At 42.2% G+C, this 19,371-nt stretch overlaps 2 non-coding genes across 2 annotated transcripts; both read right to left on the reverse strand.

Annotated features, from left to right (window-relative positions):
- Positions 1-4,185: 4,185 nt before the first annotated feature.
- Trnaa-agc (transfer RNA alanine (anticodon AGC)) lies at positions 4,186-4,258 on the reverse strand. The gene has a single exon. It is a non-coding gene; the product is annotated as a tRNA-Ala (tRNA).
- A 6-nt stretch (positions 4,259-4,264) lies between these two features.
- Positions 4,265-4,336, reverse strand: Trnaa-ugc (transfer RNA alanine (anticodon UGC)). Its single transcript has one exon. It is a non-coding gene; the product is annotated as a tRNA-Ala (tRNA).
- Between the last annotated feature and the right edge of the window lie 15,035 nt (positions 4,337-19,371).

Below are 19,371 nucleotides of genomic sequence, written 5' to 3' on the forward strand. Positions count from 1 at the left end.
CCTCTTTCTTTTCTCCTTCCTCCTCCTCTTCCTCCTCCTCTTCCTTTTCTCCTTCCTCTTCCTCCTCCTCCTCCTCTCCCTTTTATTCTTCCTCCTCTTCATTATATCTGCATTTACTTTTGTTGCTTTTAATTTCTTCCTTTCACTTCCTCCTCCTCCTCCTCCTCCTGCACCTCACACTGAAGAATAGGCAGTGTAGACCTGCTGCTGTTTGTTCTTCCTATGTGTTCCTTTGTGTTCCTCTTCCTTGTCTTCCTCCTCTAACATGCAGGTTAAAATTAACACACCAAGTCTTGATGAAGAATTAATGCCACGTGGAACATACAGCAGGAGGAAGAAAAGGAGGAAAAGGAGGAAGAGGAGGAGATTCTCTCTCTCTCTCTCTCTCTCTCTCTCTCTCTCTCTCTCTCTCTCTCTCTCTCTCTCTCTCTCTCTCTCTCTCTCTCTCTCTCTCTCTCATGTGTTAATGGTCATTAGTCTCCGCTTTAAAATTTACAGGTTCGTCTTCCTCCTCCTCCTCCTTCTCCTTCTCCTCCCGTTCCTTTAAGTCTACGATGTTTTTATTCGAATACTAATAAGAGGGAGAGAGAGAGAGAGAGAGAGAGAGAGAGAGAGAGAGAGAGAGAGAGAGAGAGAGAGAGAGAGAGAGAGAGAGAGAGAGAGAGAATTTTCTTTCATTATCATAATTATCTTCTAAATCTTCTCGTTCCTATCATCATCATCGTCATCATCATCATCATCATAAGTAGTAGTAGTAGTAGTAGTAGTAGTAGTAGTAGTAGTAGTAGTAGGAGGAGGAGGAGGAGGAGGAAGAAAATGAGTACAAATTAGTCTGTGTTTCATTCTCTCTCTCTCTCTCTCTCTCTCTCTCTCTCTCTCTCTCTCTCTCTCTCTCTCTCTCTCTCTCTCTCTCTCTCTCTCTTATAAAAGATGCCATTATTTTCTCTCTTTCCTTGTTCTTTATTCCTCCTCTTTCTCCTCCTCCTCCTCTTCCTCTTTCTCCTCCCTTGTGTTCAGCCTCCTTCACCTCCTCCTCCTTCTCTTCCTACTTCATCTTCCTCCTCTTCCTCTTCCTTTTCTCTCCATATTTTACATTTCACATATCGTAAATGAGTAAATGTTAGAGAGAGAGAGAGAGGAGAGAGAGAGAGAGAGAGAGAGAGAGAGAGAGAGAGAGAGAGAAACATCGTCTCCGTTTCCTCTGATGATGGTGTTACTGCTCCCCCCCCCCACTCTCTCTCTCTCTCCCTCCCTCTCTCTCTCTCTCTCTCTCTCTCTCTCTCTCTCTCTCTCTCTCTCTCTCTCTCTCTTCTCTCTCATCGCATATATTCAAATGAGAGTTTTCGGGATAAAATTCGGTAGGAATACTATGGAAAGCCAAACAGCAACAGACCTTTTGGTCCTTGCAAGGCTGTTTGGTAACTACTTCTAACTAGCTACAGGGAAGAGAGACAGGACAGCATAGCAGAAGGCTCCTCCCCACCCACCACTCCCTCCAGCTTGCGCTGGCATGGAAATAGTTGGGAAAAGTACCATGCAGTATGGAAAAACCTGACATGGATATTTTCATAGGAAAGGACGAAAGGAAGTTCTACTATTCACCCTACGGTGAACTCTATACGCCTATCTGAAAGTTAATACAAGTTATATTAAAACTGGTGTTTGTTGAATAAGAGTTTATTAGTGAATTTAGTAATTAATCGGACAAGAAGAGAGCTTGTTGGGGATTTGCTTTTAAATATTTGTCTATTTTATTTTTGAATGATTCAGTAGTATTGCTGTTCACAATTTCTGCAGGAAATTTATTCCATATATTTACTATACGATTAAAGAAAAAATGTTTTGCCTCGTGGGATTTAAAACGTTTGGGTATAATCTTGAATCCATTATTTCTTGTTAGGTTAGAATGATCAATGGTAAAATATTTATGTGCATCAATGTTACTATATCCTTTGAAAATTTTGAACACTTCAATTAGGTCTCCTCTTATCCTGCACTTTGTTAAACTAAATAGGTTTATTTCTTCCAGTCGCTCCTCATACGGCTTATTGCGCAATCTTGGAATCATCTTTGTGACTCTGCGCTGTATCTTTTCTAGTTTTTCAATGTTTTTTTTTTTTTTTTGTAGTGTGGTGACCAGAACTGTACACAGTATTCTAGATGAGGGCGCACCAGTGTAAGGCAAGTTATAACCTTTCCTGATTTAAATTCAAAGGTTCTTCCAATGAACCCTACTAATTTATTTGCCTTCTTTACTGTTTCTGTGCAGTGCTGACTCGGCTTTAGGTCGTTTGACACAACGACACCAAGATCTTTTTCTTTATCAGCACTTGATAGTGGCATGTTATTCATTACATATCTCGCCTGAAAATTGTTGCTTCCGATATGTAGAATTTTACTCTTTTCTATATTGAATCTCATCTGCCATTTTTCTGCCCAGCTTGTTAGTTTATTGAGGTCACACTGCAGTTCCTGCCATTGTGACACAGACGTTACTCTACTTGTTATTTTGGTGTCGTCTGCAAATTTACTTATTTTGCAGTTTATCGCTTCATCAATATCATTTATGTACATTATGAAGAGTACTGGTCCTAATACAGAGCCTTGAGGAACGCCGCTATTTACCTTATGCCACTCTGACTCTTTTCCATTTATCACAACACGCTGTTTTCTATCAGAGAGCCAGTCTCTCAGCCATTTCAGGGTGTTTCCGGCAATGCCGTGAGCTTTTACTTTACTGATGAGTCTCTTATGGGGAACAGTGTCGAAAGTTTTCTGGAAATCAAGGTAGATAATATCAACAGCTTTTGTCTCGTCATACGAGCTAAATACTTCATAAAAAGAAGTCTAGTAAGTTTGTTAAGCAGGAACGCTTGGTTCTGAAACCGTATCGCGAATCCTTTATGATTTTATTTTCTTCTAAATACTTAACAATTTTATATATGATTATCGTTTCCATCAGCTTGCACACTACTGAAGTGAGACTGATCGGCCTGTAACTGGCTGGGAGAGATTTATTTCCTTTTTTAAAGATTAGCGTGACATTTGCTAGTTTCCATTCGTGGGGAACTTTACCCGCTAGTAAAGTTTTATTGAATAAAATTGTAAGCGGTTTCACGAGCTCATTTTTTACTTCTTTAAGAAGCCTGGGTGATATCTTGTCTGGCCCGGGTGTTTTGTTTACGTTCATGCTCTTTGTGACTGAGAGGATTTCACTTTCTGTGATGGTGAATTCTGGCAGCGTGGTGCCTCGTGACTGAGGCGTGGGGGTCGGCAGACTGCCCTGAACATCCTCAGTCGTAAAGACTTGAAAAGTACTCGTTCAGGGTGTTCGCCATGTCTGTTTCGCTTACTATTTATTTACCATTTTCTGTTATTAATGGACCAATTGTTGATGTTAAGATCCTTTTTGCTTTTACATAACTGTAAAATTCTTTTGGGTTCGTTTTACATGAGTTCGCGATCTGAGCTTCGACAGATTTTTTGCTGCATTTGATCAGCTTTTTAGTTTTTCTACGTAATCTGTCGTGCTCTAGTTTATCATCATTATTTTGTGTTAGTATGTATTTGCGGTACGCATTTTTTCTTAGCCAGAAGGCAGCATCTAATTTCATTGCTCCACCATTTCGGTTTGGTGTTTTTTACCTTCCGTCTGTTTCGTTGCGGTACACACAAAAACGTTGTTTCATTTAACTTTTTAGCAAACACTTCCCATGCGTTGTTAATGTCTGGTGTTCCCAGCAGTTCATTCCACTCTATGGATGCAAGCTGCATGAGAAGGGGAATTTCAGCTGTGAAGTCTAACAAGTTTCCTGTAATAAAATTATCACAAAACAAAGGAGAACAAACAATTTTCTCACAACAGGACAATTTAAAAATAGAGAAAGAAAAGTACCCAAGCTACAAGCACAAAGACAATAAAAGTACTACTAAAACAGAGGAACAGATGAAAACAGACGGAGACCTAGTACTGATATCTAACAAATGTATCACTGTGTTTGCGTCAAGAAGTGTTGTGTAATTTGTATGGAGTCTGAGCTGTACAGGAAAACACAACACAACAGAACAGAAACAGGTAAAACAAAATAAACTTAGCGACTGGTTTAACGATATGGGCTGCTGGTCCTGCGTAGGTCAGGTCACAACACATCTGCTCGACACAAGCGGAAGGGCACGACTGAAAACTGGAGATGCGGGGCATCGATCCCCGTGCCTCTCGCATGCTAAGCGAGCGCTCTACCACTTGAGCTACATCCCCTGTTGGTGGAGGTGCCGGGAATCGAACCCGGGGCCTTTCACATGCAAAGCGAACGCTCTACCACTGAGCTACACCCCCGCGCCGCGTATAAGAGGAGGAGGAGGAGGAGAGTAATAAAGGTAATGTATATATGGAACGAGTGATAAATAGAAAGGGAATAAAAGAGAGAAAAGAAAAGATGAATAAGAAGAGGAAAAAGAAGACGATGAACAATAGTAGTAGTAGTAGTAGTAGTAGTAGTAGTAGTAGTAGCAATAGTAGTAGTAGTAGTAGTGGTAGTAATAGGTTGTTCTTGTTGTTGTTGTCTTTGGCCTTCACTCTCCCCTCTCCCCTCTATCTTTCATATCCGCAGCTTTTTAAGCTCCTCTCTCTCTCTCTCTCTCTCTCTCTCTCTCTCTCTCTCTCTCTCTCTCTCTCTCTCTCTCTCTCTCTCTCTCTCTCTCTCTCTCGCTTACAAATTAGCGTTTCCTCCATTTTCTATAACTGTCTATGTATGTTCCGTAATAGTTCTCCTTGAAATAATTGAAGGGGTAACTAAATAAAAATGTAGAATTGCAATATAAACAGAGAAATAACCCTTTTATCACTTACTAATTGACTTTTCCTCCGTTTTCGTTATCAATACATGTCTTAATATCTTTCTTAATAGTATACGTTTAAGGAATTCAAGGAGAAACTAAAGAAAAAAATAAATAAAATGAGAATTTCGTTACTCGTTTTCTATTTGATTATTTTACGTTTTCCTTGAGGAGCAGAAGGAGGAGGAGGAGGAGAGTAATAAAGGTAGTGTATATATAGAGAAAAAAGAAAAGGAGTGGAGAAAAGAGAGAGAGAGAGAGAGAGAGAGAGAGAGAGAGAGAGAGAGAGAGAGAGAGAGAGAGAGTTTGGCATCACTTGGCACTCAAGTGACAGACAGACAGACAGACAGACACACGCTATATCTCAAGCGAGTGTTTGTGTAGGATTGGGTGCCGAGGAGGAGGAGGGGGAGGAGAGGTGGTGACAAGGTAAGTGAAGGAAGACGAGAGAGAGAGAGAGAGAGAGAGAGAGAGAGAGAGAGAGAGAGAGAGAGAGAGAGAGAGAGTTATCCAGTGGTGACTCAGTGGAAGTGCCGCGTTCCCGCTCCAGCCAACACCAGCGCACCTTTTGGGGGCGAGTCTCCAGACTGTGGAACGTCTTCGCGTCCTCCGTCCCTCATATCAGGGGGATGGATACCCAGGACGTGAAGTTAGCAGCACACCACTGAAGGGGCTCATTCCCAACCCCCCTGCTAACAATATTAATACAAGTCTATCATAAAGAATGTATATATATATGTATATATATTTATATTTGTATTTGTGTGTTGTGTCCCACCCCTAAAATAGGTTGCACACGGCAGTGCGCCTTCGGCTGATAATGTACCTATGTTTAAATAAAAAAAAAAAGAGAGAGAGAGAGAGAGAGAGAGAGAGAGAGAGAGAGAGAGAGAGAGAGAGAGAGAGAGAGAGAGAGAGAGAGAGAGAAGAAGAAGAAGAAGAAGAAGAAGAAGAAGAAGAAGAAGTAAACAAACAACACACACACACACACACACACACACACACACACACACACACACACACACACACACACACACACACACACACACAGACACACACACACACACACAGAATGACCTGACAGCTACGCACTGCGGCAGATAGGTCACCTAAGGAGGGCAGAAAAGGGTGGAAGAGGAGGTCAGGTCACGCCTTCACACATGCAGAAGGAACAAGAGGAGAAAGAAGAGAAAGAGAAAGAGAAAGAGGAAGAGGAGGAGGAAGAGGAAGAGTATGACAATAACGTAACTGGTCCTGTGTATATTAACGGTAACATTCCATTGAAGGTCCATCTCTCTCAGTACAAGGAGAAGGAAGCATGAAGGGTAATACAGCAGAAGGCTCCTCCCCACCTACCACTTGGAGGCACCGGGGAACATGAAAAACTCACAGCCAACTCTATATACAAATGGAGGACGACAAAGAGGAGGAGAAGGAGGACGAGGAGGAGGACGAGGAGGAGAAGGAGGAGGAGGAGGAGGAGGAGGAGGAGGAGGAGGAGGAGGAGGAGGAGGAAAAGGAGGGAGTTGCCATAAATTTTGACGAAGTATAGCAGTGTTTTGGAACTGATGTGGCGATTCTCTCTCTCTCTCTCTCTCTCTCTCTCTCTCTCTCTCTCTCTCTCTCTCTCTCTCTCTCTCTCTCTCTCTCTCTCTCTCTCTCGTGTGTGTGTTATGGAACTGATGTGACGATTCTCTCTCTCATGTGTGTGTGTGTGTGTGTGTGTGTGTGTGTGTGTGTGTGTGTGTGATCTACTGATATTTTCTCAGTCACATGAAAAAAAAAATAATAAAAATAAATAAATCAAAATAAACTTTGCCGCTATATTTTTTGTCCATACACAAGGCAAACAATAAATGTTTGTTCTCCTTCAATTTCCATTACAGGAGATGCCGACATGATGGCCTGACTTGGGAATTCATGTCATATGTATCGTCAAGACTATCTTAGGGGTTGCTTATATATGCTGCTAGATATGCAAACAGACAGACAAAGACCCTGAAAAAAAAAAGTTAAAAGAAACAGCCAAGCAGAGAGAGAGAAAGAAAAAAAGACAATTGCGGAAACAAATGGATGACCAGGTGGACAGAAAGAGTCATCCAGTCATCGAGCAGGAGACAGGCAGCCAGTCACACAAGGACACCAAATCGGAAGAAGGGTAGACCCCCAGAGAAACACGCATAAACAATCCAATAAACAGACAGAGAAAAGAGTCACCGACAACAGCCGCAGAGACAAAGACAGTGTTACAAAACCAAGAACACGAGGACACCGCTCGTTCCTACACAGGTCACAGCATCACTGTCTAAATGGGGACATTTCATAATTATCCAGAAATGTCCGAGGCGTGGACTATAAAAATCCAGATTATAAATTATCGCTGTAATAATTATTGCCATGAAAAAGGACTACACCTACTTCTTCTAAAATTTGGTACAACACGATCAAAGTGGTGGGAAAGATGTTTAAAAATTTGTTTTCTCTCGTAAAACAAATTTGGACTTTGGGCCATCAATGGCCTTGCTGTGATAGAGACACCCATCACAACCGAGCTGCAAAGCTCTTTCAGCTACTTAAGCAGACCGTTAACCAACGGGAGGTAAGAGGGGTCTCTTCGATAGCCACCACGGGCACTCTCTTCGAGCACCCGTCCAGGAGGCAAGGCGGCCCCGAGAGCTGCACGGAAAGTATAAAGCCACACTTTATTGGCGTAGAGGCAGTACAATAAGCTAACAAGCTCCATGTTACTGCATAAATACAACCAACACGTTGTGACTACATACAGCCAAACCCTTCGTTGTGGCTGCATCGAGCCAAACCCTTCGTTGTGGCTGCATCGAGCAAACAAGCTCGTTGTGGCTACATCGAAGGAGCGAGCTCATTGTGGCTACATCGAGGCAAAAATCTCGTTGTGTCTGCATCGAGCCAAACCCTTCGTTGTGGCTGTATCGAGGCAACAATCTCGTTGTGGCAACATCTAAGGAGCAAGCTCATTTTGACTGCATCGAGGCAACAATCTCGTTGTGGCAGCATCGAGGCAACAATCTCGTTGTGTCTGCATCGAGCCAAACCCTTCGTTGTGGCTGCATCGAGGCAACAATCTCGTTGTAGCTACATCGAAGGAGCAAGCTCGTTGTGACTGCATCGAGGCAACAATCTCGTTGCGGTTGCATCGAGCCAAACCCTTCGTTGTGGCTGCATCGAGGCAACAATCTCGTTGTAGCTACATCGAAGGAGCAAGCTCATTGTGGCTGCATCGAGGCAACAATCTCGTTGTGGCTGCATCGAGCCAAACCCTTCGTTGTAACTGCATCGAGGCAACAATCTCGTTGTAGCTACATCGAAGGAGAAAGCTCGTTGTGGCTGCATCGAGGCAACAATCTCGTTGTGGCTGCATCGAGCCAAACCCTTCGTTGTTGCTGCATCGAGGCAACAATCTCGTTGTAGCTACATCGAAGGAGCAAGTTCGTTGTGGCTGCATCGAGGCAACAATCTCGTTGTGGCTGCATCGAGCCAAACCCTTCGTTGTGGCTACAACAAGGCAACAATCTCGTTGTAGTTACATCGAGCCAATCCGTTTGTTGTAGGTGCATCGAGGCAACAATCTCGTTGTAGTTACATCGAGCCAATCCGTTTGTTGTAGGTGCATCGAGGCAACAATCTCGTTGTAGCTACATCGAAGGCGCAAGCTCGTTGTGGCTGCATCGAGGCAACAATCTCCTTGTGGCTGCATCGAGCCAATCCGTTTGTTGTAGGTGCATCGAGGCAACAATCTCGTTGTAGCTACATCGAAGGAGCAAGCTCGTTGTGGCTGCATCGAGGCAACAATCTCGATGTGTCTGCATCGAGCCAAACCCTTGGTTGTGGCTGCATCGAGGCAACAATCTCGTTGTAGCTACATCGAAGGAGCAAGCTCGTTGTGGGTGCATCGAGGCAACAATCTCGTTGTGGCTGCATGGAGCCAAACCCTTCGTTGTAACTGCATCGAGGCAACAATCTCGTTGTAAATACATCGAAGGAGCAAGCTCGTTGTGGCTGCATCGAGGCAACAATGTCATTGTGGCTGCATCGATCCAAAAAATTCGTTGTGGCTGCATCGAGCCAAACCCTTCGTTTTGTCTGCATCGAGGCAACAATCTCGTTGTAACTACATCGAAGGAGCAAGCTCGTTGTGGCTGCATCGAGGCAACAATCTCGTTGTAACTACATCGAAGGAGCAAGCTCGTTGTGGCTGCATCGAGGCAACAATCTCGTTGTGTCTGCATCGAGCCAACCCCTTCGTTGTGGCTGTATCGAGGCAACAATCTCGTTGTAGCTACATCGAAGGAGCAAGCTCGTTGTGGCTGTATCGAGGCAACAATCTCGTTGTGGCTGCATCGAGCCAAACCCTTCGTTGTGGCTGCATCGAGGCAACAATCTCGTTGTAACTACATCGAAGGAGCAAGCTCGTTGTGGCTGCATCGAGGCAACAATCTCGTTGTGTCTGCATCGAGCCAACCCCTTCGTTGTGGCTACATCGAGGCAACAATCTCGTTGTAGCTACATCAAAGGAGCAAGCTAGTTCTGGTTGCATCGAGGCAACAATCTCGTTGTGGCTGCATCGAGCCAAACCCTTCGTTGTGACTGCATCGAGGCAACAATCTTGTTGTAGCTACATCGAATGCGCAAGCTCGTTGTGGCTGCATCGAGGCAACAATCTCGTTGTGGCTGCATCGAGCCAAACCCTTCGTTGTGGCTGCATCGAGGCAACAATCTCGTTGTAGCTACATCGAAGGAGCAAGCTCGTTGTGGCTGTATCGAGGCAACAATCTCGTTGCGGTTGCATCGAGCCAAATCCTTCGTTGTGGCTGCATCGAAAAACAATCTCGTTGTAGTTATATCGAAGGAGCAAGCTCGTTGTGGTTGCATCGAGGCAACACTCTCGTTGTGGCTGCATCGAACTAAACCCTTCGTTGTAACTGCATCGAGGGAACAGAAGGAGGCAGTAGACACCTGCCGAAACGATAATTACTCCCAGTGAGGTCTAAAGCACTCCGCTTTAGACATGAAGCACTGTTCAGGGGGTGCTGTGAACTTATCATTAAACCCAGCTGTGACCTCACTGAACGTTTCCCTTTGTGTCTCACAACACAAAGGGGCAGTCACAGCCTGCCCTCTAAAGACAACTCTCTTCCTCCACACAAAACTACAAGCACCTAATAAAACACAAACCCTTCACTCAAAAATTTTAAAATCATCATGGCGACTCCTACACCAGCCTCGGAGTCCCCATCTGGGGAGGGGACCATAAATGTCCCCAGGTCGGACTGCCTTTCTGTTGACGACCCTAAGTGTCTTGACACCCCCCTCAACTTTTTCTTCATTAACTTCTGCAACATTCGCGGTCTAAGATCTAATTTTCAATCTGTAGAACACCACCTCTCCTCTTCTAAACCTCATCTTTTCCTCACTGAAACTCAGGTGTCTGAGGCAACTGACAGTAGCCCCTTTTCTGTTCCCTCCTACTTTCTCTATCCTCATTTTCGATCCAAAGCTGGATGCTGCGTTTATGTGCGCAATGACTTAACCTGCTCTCGTGCCCACGCTCTTGAATCTTCCGAGTTTTCCACCATCTGGCTACGACTACAGAGTCACTCTCATACTAAATTTATCTGTGCTGTATACCTCTCACCTAACTCCTCTGACTATAAGAAATTCTTTGACTACTTAACTTTCAAAATGGAGCACATTCTGACCCTCTTCCCTTTTGCAGAGATCTCCATTCTTGGAGACTTCAATGTTCACCACCAGCTTTGGCTTTCCTCTCCCTTCACTGACCATCCTGGTGAACTAGCCTACAACTTTGCTATCCTCCATGACCTAGAGCAATTGGTACAATACACTACTCGTATTCCTGACCGTCTTGGAGATACGCCCAACATTCTTGACCTTTTCCTGACCTCTAATCCTTCTGCTTATTCTGTCACCCTTTCTTCTCCGTTAGGCTCTTCCGATCACAATCTCATATCTTTGTCTTGTCCTATCACTCCAATCCCTCCTCAGGATCCCCCTAAGCAAAGGTGCCTCTGGCGTTTTGCCTCTGCTAGTTGGGGGGACCTGAGGAGGTATTTTGCTGATTTTCCTTGGAATGACTACTGCTTCCGTGTCAGAGACCCGTCTTTGTGTGCTGAGTGTATAACAGAGGTGATAGTGTCTGGCATGGAGGCGTACATTCCTCACTCTTTTTCTCGTCCTAAACCTTCTAAACCTTGGTTTAACACAGCTTGTTCTCGTGCTATACATGATAGAGAGGTGGCCCACAAAAGGTACTTAAGCTTTCCATCACCAGAATCTCATGCAGTTTATATTTCTGCCCGGAACCATGCCAGATCTGTTCTCCAACTAGCCAAAAACTCCTTCATTAACAGAAAATGTCAAAACCTTTCAAGATCTAACTCCCCTCGTGATTTCTGGCATCTAGCCAAAAAATATTTCCAATAACTTTGCTTCTTCTTTCCCTCCTCTATTTTAACCAGATGGCACCACTGCTATCACATCTATTTCTAAAGCTGAACTCTTCGCTCAAACCTTTGCTAAAAACACTACCTTGGACGATTCTGGGCTTGTTCCTCCCTCTCTTCCACCCTCTGACTACTTCATGCCACCTATTAAAATTCTTCGCAATGATGTTTTCCATGCCCTCGCTGGCCTAAACCCTCGGAAGGCTTATGGACCTGATGGGGTCCCTCCTATTGTTCTCCGAAACAGTGCCTCCATGCTTGCACCTTGCCTAGTGAAACTCTTTCAGCTCTGTTTGTCATCATCTACCTTTCCTTCTTGCTGGAAGTTTGCCTACATTCAACCTGTTCCTAAAAAGGGTGACCGTTCTCATCTCTCAAACTACCGTCCTATTGCTTTAATTTCCTGCCTATCTAAAGTTTTTTAATCTATCCTCAACAGGAAGATTCTTAAACATCTATCACTTCACAACCTTCTATCTGATCGCCAGTATGGGTTCCGTCAAGGCCGCTCTACTGGTGATCTTCTGGCTTTCCTTACTGAGTCTTGGTCATCCTCTTTTAGAGATTTTGGTGAAACTTTTACTGTTGCCTTGGACATATCAAAAGCTTTTGATAGAGTCTGGCACAAAGCTTTCATTTCCAAACTACCCTGCTACGGTTTCTATCCTTCTCTCTGTAACTTCATTTCAAGTTTCCTTTCTGAACGTTCTATTGCTGCTGTGGTAGACGGTCACTGTTCTTCTCCTAAATCTATTAACAGTGGTGTTCCTCAGGGTTCTGTCCTGTCATCCACTCTCTTCTTATTATTCATTAATGATATTCTAAACCAAACTTCTTGTCCTATCCACTCCTACGCTGATGATACCACTCTGCACTTTTCCACGTTCATAAACGTCCAACCCTTCAGGAGGTAAATATATCATGCAGGGAAGCCACAGAACGCCTGACTTCTGATTTTTCTAAAATTTCTGATTGGGGCAGAGCAAACTTGGTATTGTTCAATGCCTCAAAAACTCAATTCCTCCATCTGTCAACTCGACACAACCTTCCAGACAACTATCCCCTCTTCTTCAATGACACTCAACTGTCCCCCTCTTCTACACTGAACATCCTTGGTCTGTCCTTTACTTATAATCTGAACTGGAAACTTCACATCTCATCTCTAGCTAAAACAGCTTCTATGAAGTTAGGTGTTCTGAGACGTCTCCGCCAGTTTTTCTCATCCCCCAGCTGCTAATTCTGTACAAGGGCCTTATCCGTCCATGTATGGAGTGTGCTTCACATGTCTGGGGGGTTCCACTCATACTGCTCTTCTAGACAGGGTGGAATCAAAAGCTTTTCGTCTCATCGACTCCTCTCCTCTAACTGACTGTCTTCAGCCTCTCTCTCACCGCCGCAATGTTGCATATCTAGCTGTCTTCTACCGCTATTTTCATGCTAACTGCTCTTCTGATCTTGCTAACTGCATGCCTCCCCTCCTTCCGCGGCCTCTCTGCACAAGACTTTCTTCTTTCTCTCACCCTTATTCTGTCCACCTCTCTAACGCAAGAGTTAACCAGTACTCTCAATCATTCATCCCTTTCTCTAGTAAACTCTGGAACTCCCTGCCTGCTTCTGTATTTCCACCTTCCTATGACTTGAATTCCTTCAAGAGGGAGGTTACAAGACAGTTATTCATCAATTTTTGACTATTGCTTTGACCCTTTTATGGGACTGGCATCTCAGTGGCCATTTTTTTATTAGATTTTTTTATTGGATTTTTGTTGCCTTTGGCCAGTGTCTTTCCTACATATAAAAAGAAAAAAAAAAGAAAAGAAAAAGAGAGAAAACGGAGACAAGGCGACAGGTGCTGGTTGACAAGGTGAAATCCGTTTTCTGTGGTTTATTAAAGTAGGGGAACCTATTCTGTAACAAACACCTCCACCTCCACCTCATCTATGAAGGAAGAGGAGGAGGAGGAAGAGGAGGAGGATGTATAATCTTGTGTTTTTTGTAAATAAAGTGATATTACTTTGATTTCTTCCTCCTCAATTCCTCCTCCCCTCCTCCTCCTCCTTCTTTTCTCTTCTTATCTCTTTCTCTTATTCTTCCTTGAGGATGTCCACTATAGCATTTTGTGGAAGGATATGAATGGGGCTTTAATCAGAAATAGTATTTGTAAACAGGTTACTTGTCAAGGTCACTCCGGATTTTTCAAGGTCACTGCTTGCTCCTGTGCTCTGCTTCACGGCTCTTACTTAAATTGTATGCGTTTGTAACATTATTGTTATTACTGTTATTATAATTCTTCTTCTTCTTCTTGTTATTATTATTATTATTATTATTTTAAATAAAAGATATTATTGCATTAATTCATCTTAATTTTATGATCCTGCCTCCATTTCATCACACACACACACACACACACACACACACACACACACACACACACAGCTGGGAGGAGGAGGAGGGGACATTGGTCAGTCTCTCTCTCTCTCTCTCTCTCTCTCTCTCTCTCTCTCTTCATATTATAAGTGCTAACAATAACGGTCTTTTATTGGAAGCTTTAATAAATGAACATAAGGAATCCGTGTGAAGCCGAAGACCCAGTCAATGGTGGCATCTGAACGCATGAGTCGCCCAAACCTTTTCATATTCATATGAAAAACTTCATGAAGGAATATGTATGTGGTGCACTGAAAAAAAAAATAAAAATAAATAAATAAATAAATAAAATAAATAAATAAATAAATAAAAGTCAAAGATCAATTCAGTTTTTTTTCTCTTTTCTTTTATGCACATACCTTATACAACATAATTTCTATCTTGTTTCAAAACTCAAAGAATTTCAATAATGAGCTATAGTAACTGTATTGCTAGATTATTGCATATTATTAATATTAATTTTTTTTTATATAATTATTGTTGTATTCATTAGGTAAGACCAGTTAAGTTGAGAGGATGACCAGCAAAACAAGTTGTAATCTTCAGTCTTGCCAGTAAGTAATTAGCAGATCTCTGACGGCCCTGGATTGATTGATTGATTGACTGATACATTTATTGTTGTATTAATAATGAAATACAACAAAGGAGGAGGACGGACCTTGCCACCCACCCCTTGGGCAAAGACTTTAGGGTAAAGCATAAAAAATATAAAAATAGAGTATACATTACAAAAATATGAGTAAATAAATAAATACAGATATTGCACACCTTATTGCATAAATATCCTACAGTCCGGGAGCAAACGGCCCTGAAGTTGCCCCCTTTGAAATCCTGGATAAGAAGGACCTGGTGACGCGGGATACAAGAGGCTAGAGGGGACACAGCAGAATTAATATCAACAAAATACAACATAAAATCTCACTAGAAAGCAAAATTAATAATAAATACAAATAAACTCATCTCGACATTTTGAGGTCGACGCCACAACAGTCAGATTCTAAGTGTAAGTGCAGAGTCTAATTCTTTTACCCATATCTCCATTAAATTCAACCGTCACGCGTTCCTGCTGCTTTTTAATGGTTGCCTAATGGTTCCCCTCCCTGTGTTGAGGTGATGGGGGAGGAAATAGTGGGAGAAATGGGGGGAAATACACTGTTACCGTTTGTTTACATTTGTGGGAGGCGAAACATGCATTCTCTCTCTCTCTCTCTCTCTCTCTCTCTCTCTCTCTCTCTCTCTCTCTCTCTCTCTCTCTCTCTCTCTCTCTCTCTCTCTCTCTCTCTCTCAAAAGTCGTGAGGGATTGTGGGAAATTAGGCAGCGAAGGATAGAAGGTAAAGATTATGGCCTTGAATATACTATCACTATCATGTGCTTTCAAGGACATTCTTTCGTCACTATCAGACACCCACACCTCTCCCAGTCACCGTCTTGATCTTGATGGTACAGCCTGGCTCAGGATCACCCTTTGGATCGGCAACTCCTGTAGAGGAAAAAAAAAAAAAAAGAGAAACGAACAGCATCTTCTATCCTAATTGTTCCTACATCTGGCACGCCACATTCTCTCCAGAAACTCTTTCACCGCCTCAATCATCCTTTCATTCGCCTCTCTACACAGTCACAGCAACAACACCATTCATTCATTTCCTGTCTTCTCCACTCTTTCATTCCTATCATGCCCTAACTCAGTCAGTATCACTTGCATCATCTCATTCCTGTCTCTGGCATACTGCACACACTCCAGCACCACATGTTCCACCGTCTCATCCTCTCCCATGTCACACATCTGGCACACTTTGCTGCGGGACTCAGACCACCTGTAACTCCTTGCATTCACATCCATACACTGTGCCCTCGCTCGGAAGAGATCACCGCCCAGGCTTCCATCATACCACTTTTCATACCTCGGAGCCTCTTTCTCCTTGTACCATTCCAGGGTCTTCTTTCTTTCCATTTAATTTTTCCATTCATTCAGTCCCACACATTTCACTTCTTTGTCTATCTCATTCTTCCATTTTCTCACATCCCATTCGGCTCCCACTCTGCCTCCTATTGTTACCACCCATTCACGCTCATTTTGATTCCTCCCAGCCATTCTTATCGCCCACACAACTTGCAATCCATTCCTGTCTGTCATTTTCATGCACCTCTTCTTCATTTGCTTCCACTTTCATTCCACAGGTACACCTTCCTTGCTATTCTTGTATCATCCATTCTCTCAAGCCTAATCTTGTACCTAAGTGTGGCTTTTGTGAGTCTTTTTCTAAAGGTGCTCCATCCCATGTCACCTCTCAAGGCTTCAACTGCTGTGCACCTCGGTGCACTCAGTGCTATCCTTGCTACTCTATTCTGGTCCACTTCTAACTTCTCAATTTCACTTTCATTCCATGCAATCATATCCATAGCATACATTATACATGGCACAGCCACACTCTTCCACACTTCTCTCAACACATCATACTTACTTGCTCTCATCCTTGCCACGCTTCCCAATCGACCTACCCACTGGTTTACCATACTTATCTTTTCATTTTTTGCCTTTGCACACCCACTAGGACTCATTCACATCCCTAAGTACTTGTATTCTTGTACCTGTCTCAACTTATTCTCTCCAAGTCTCCATACCACATTACTTTCATCCTCTGACCTATTCACAATCATCACTTTGCTTTTCTCACTGCTAAACTTTACTCCAAAGTCTTTACCATAGCCATCCACTACATCCAACAAACTTTGAAGCTCATCTGCCGTTTCACTCGTAACAACTACGTCATCTGCATAAAGAAGCACACATACTTTATCATTCCCCACACTTACCCCTACATTCATTCTTCTCATCCTGGCTGCTAGCTCCTCTGTATACAAGATAAAAAAGGGTTGGTGACAATATACAGCCCTGCCTAACTCCTCTCTCAGTCTTCACCCAGTCTGTTTCTGTCTCCTAGTCTGTATCTAGCTCTTGTGTCCACATACATATTTTACACTATGTTAACTATCTTTGCACTCAATCCAATCTTTTCTAAGACTCTAGCATTTCTCTGTTCACTCTATCATAAGCTTTCTCTATATCCTGAAAACCTAGGTACAATTCATCCCCATTCTTCTTTTTCTACTCAATCACTTCATTCACCACAAATATAATGTCCTCAGCTCTCCTTTCCACACGAAAACCATTCTGTTCTTCACCAGCACTCCAGCTGTCTCAATCCATTTACACAGTCTCTCATTCAACACTGCACTGAAAACTCTACCTATTGTATTCACTAATGCAATGGGGAGTTTTTGGAACTCAACCGCTAGATGTCGTTGGTGCTCATCTAACTGTAGGAAAGAGAGCTAGAATATTGTTGTAGTAAATCCCAGGTGCGTAAAGATGCATAGAACATTGATCATCATGATACTATTGAAATGATGTATCGACTTTTCAATGTCCGGTATGGTTAATATTGACAGAATGTGGTCAAATATTTTTTTTTTTTTGAGATTATCGAGTAAACTGCTAGCATTATCTTAAATAAAGCATATTATTAGTATAAAAGCTATTGATTTGGACGATGAAAAAAATAAATAAATAAACAATCACACTGTACTATATAGCATGACACAACCTACTCACTAACATCGTGATATATGGCTCTAGTTTTTTTTTTTTTCTTTTTTTTGTGGGTATTTTAGCATCCCTCTCACGAAGCGAGCGACAAGGCAAAGTAATTGAGAAGCAAAACAAACATCTCTCAGGCGATCCTGCTGCTGCTGTAGTGTCCAGCTGTCGTAATCCATTGCTTAGGGCGTAGTGGAGATGGGCACCGCACCAACATTCAGCTTCTTGTCCAACAACGTGTTTCTTAAGTTCAACCAGCGCGGCCGAGTCAGGTGTTTGTTTTGGTTAGAGATACACCATTACTATCGCCAGGACACTCGAGGTGCCAGTTCTTTTTATTAAAATTGCCGCTTCCATAAACTAGGAAGGAGATCTATGTACTTTGGACTTTTGACTGTCACAGACATGTTGCCTTTATGTTTACTGTCGTCTAGATTAAGACGTTTCCAATCAAGAGTGTATTCATTTGGAAATCTTAAGATGACCAAATAGATCTAAATGCCGATTCACTAGAAAATCAACTTAGGTAAATGAAAAGAGTTTGAGTTTACTTGTGTTACTACTTAGAAGGGATTACGTAGAAAAATATATTATATAAGCCCATTGCATCTTCATGTAAACAGAATAACAGTGTAGGTATATCTGATATTGCTTGTATGTGAGAGAAGAGTGTGTGTCTGTGCTGCCACCTGCTGACAACCACTCGTTGTGAAAACTCCCCATTGTTACCTTCAAGCTGCCATCGCATACGCATTACCTTCATTCCCTATTACGTTACAGATATGACACCTGAATACTACTGATGCCGTCGCCACCACCACCACCAGCACCACACTAGTCCATTAATAATTAAAACTAATATTTCCTGTTCATGTATTTTGTCTACGTAATGAAACAGCGGAGGGAAGCATCACGTAGACAGACAGACACAGATTGCTCTTTCCACCAGTCCTCCATCAACAGACTGACTGACTGATCGAAAGACGGACCGACAGACACAGATTACTCTCTCCACCAGTCCTCCATCAACAGACTGACTGACTGATTGAAAGACGGACAGACAGACACAGATTACTCTCTCCACCAGTCCTCCATCAACAGACTGACTGACTGATTGAAAGACAGACAGACACAGATTGGTCTCTCAACCAGTCCTCCATCAGCAGACTTACTGACTGACTGACTGAGTGATGGAAAGCCGGACAAACACAGATTGCTCTCTCCACCAGTCCCCCATCAACTGATTGACTGACAGAAAGACGGACAGACAGACAGGTGGTGTACTAGTATTTATCTGTTCAGCTTCTCAACTTACTTAACTGCAACCTCAATCATATAACTTTCATCATCAGAGTCAGGAAAGTTAAAATACTGATTCTACAGTTTGAAGTTGTGCAGTCGCAAGAATTTGAATTGAAGAAGGGAACGCCTGCTTATTTAGAGATACAGTTCCAGACCAGAGGTTGTTATTGTTACTGTTATTATTATTATTATTATTATTATTATTATTATTATTATTATTATTATTATTATTATTATTATTGTTATTATTATTATTATTATTGTTATTATTATTATTGTTATTATTATTATTATTACTATTATTATTATTATTATTATTATTATTATTATTATTATTATTATTATTATTATTATTGTTATTATTTTCATTATTATTATTATTATTATTATTATTATTATTATTATTATTATTATTATTATTATTATTGTTGTTGTTGTTGTTTTTGTTGTTGTTGTTGTTATTCGCAGAGAGAAACATTCTGTGCCTTTGAAGTCAGTTGCATCTTTCAGCTACACCAGAATTATGTTATTCTTTATTTTTTTCAAGTCAATAGCATCTTTCTTACAGCTAGAAAAAAAAATAAATAAATCCTTACAAAGTCAACATAGCTACAAAATAATTTATCCATATAAAGAGAAGCATTATTTGTTACATTTTAAGCCAACACATCTCTCTCTCTCTTACAGCTACAACAGACTTTACTCTTGCT

Source organism: Scylla paramamosain, unplaced genomic scaffold, assembly GCF_035594125.1.
Source record: "Scylla paramamosain isolate STU-SP2022 unplaced genomic scaffold, ASM3559412v1 Contig93, whole genome shotgun sequence".
Taxonomy (NCBI): Eukaryota; Metazoa; Arthropoda; class Malacostraca; order Decapoda; family Portunidae; genus Scylla; species Scylla paramamosain.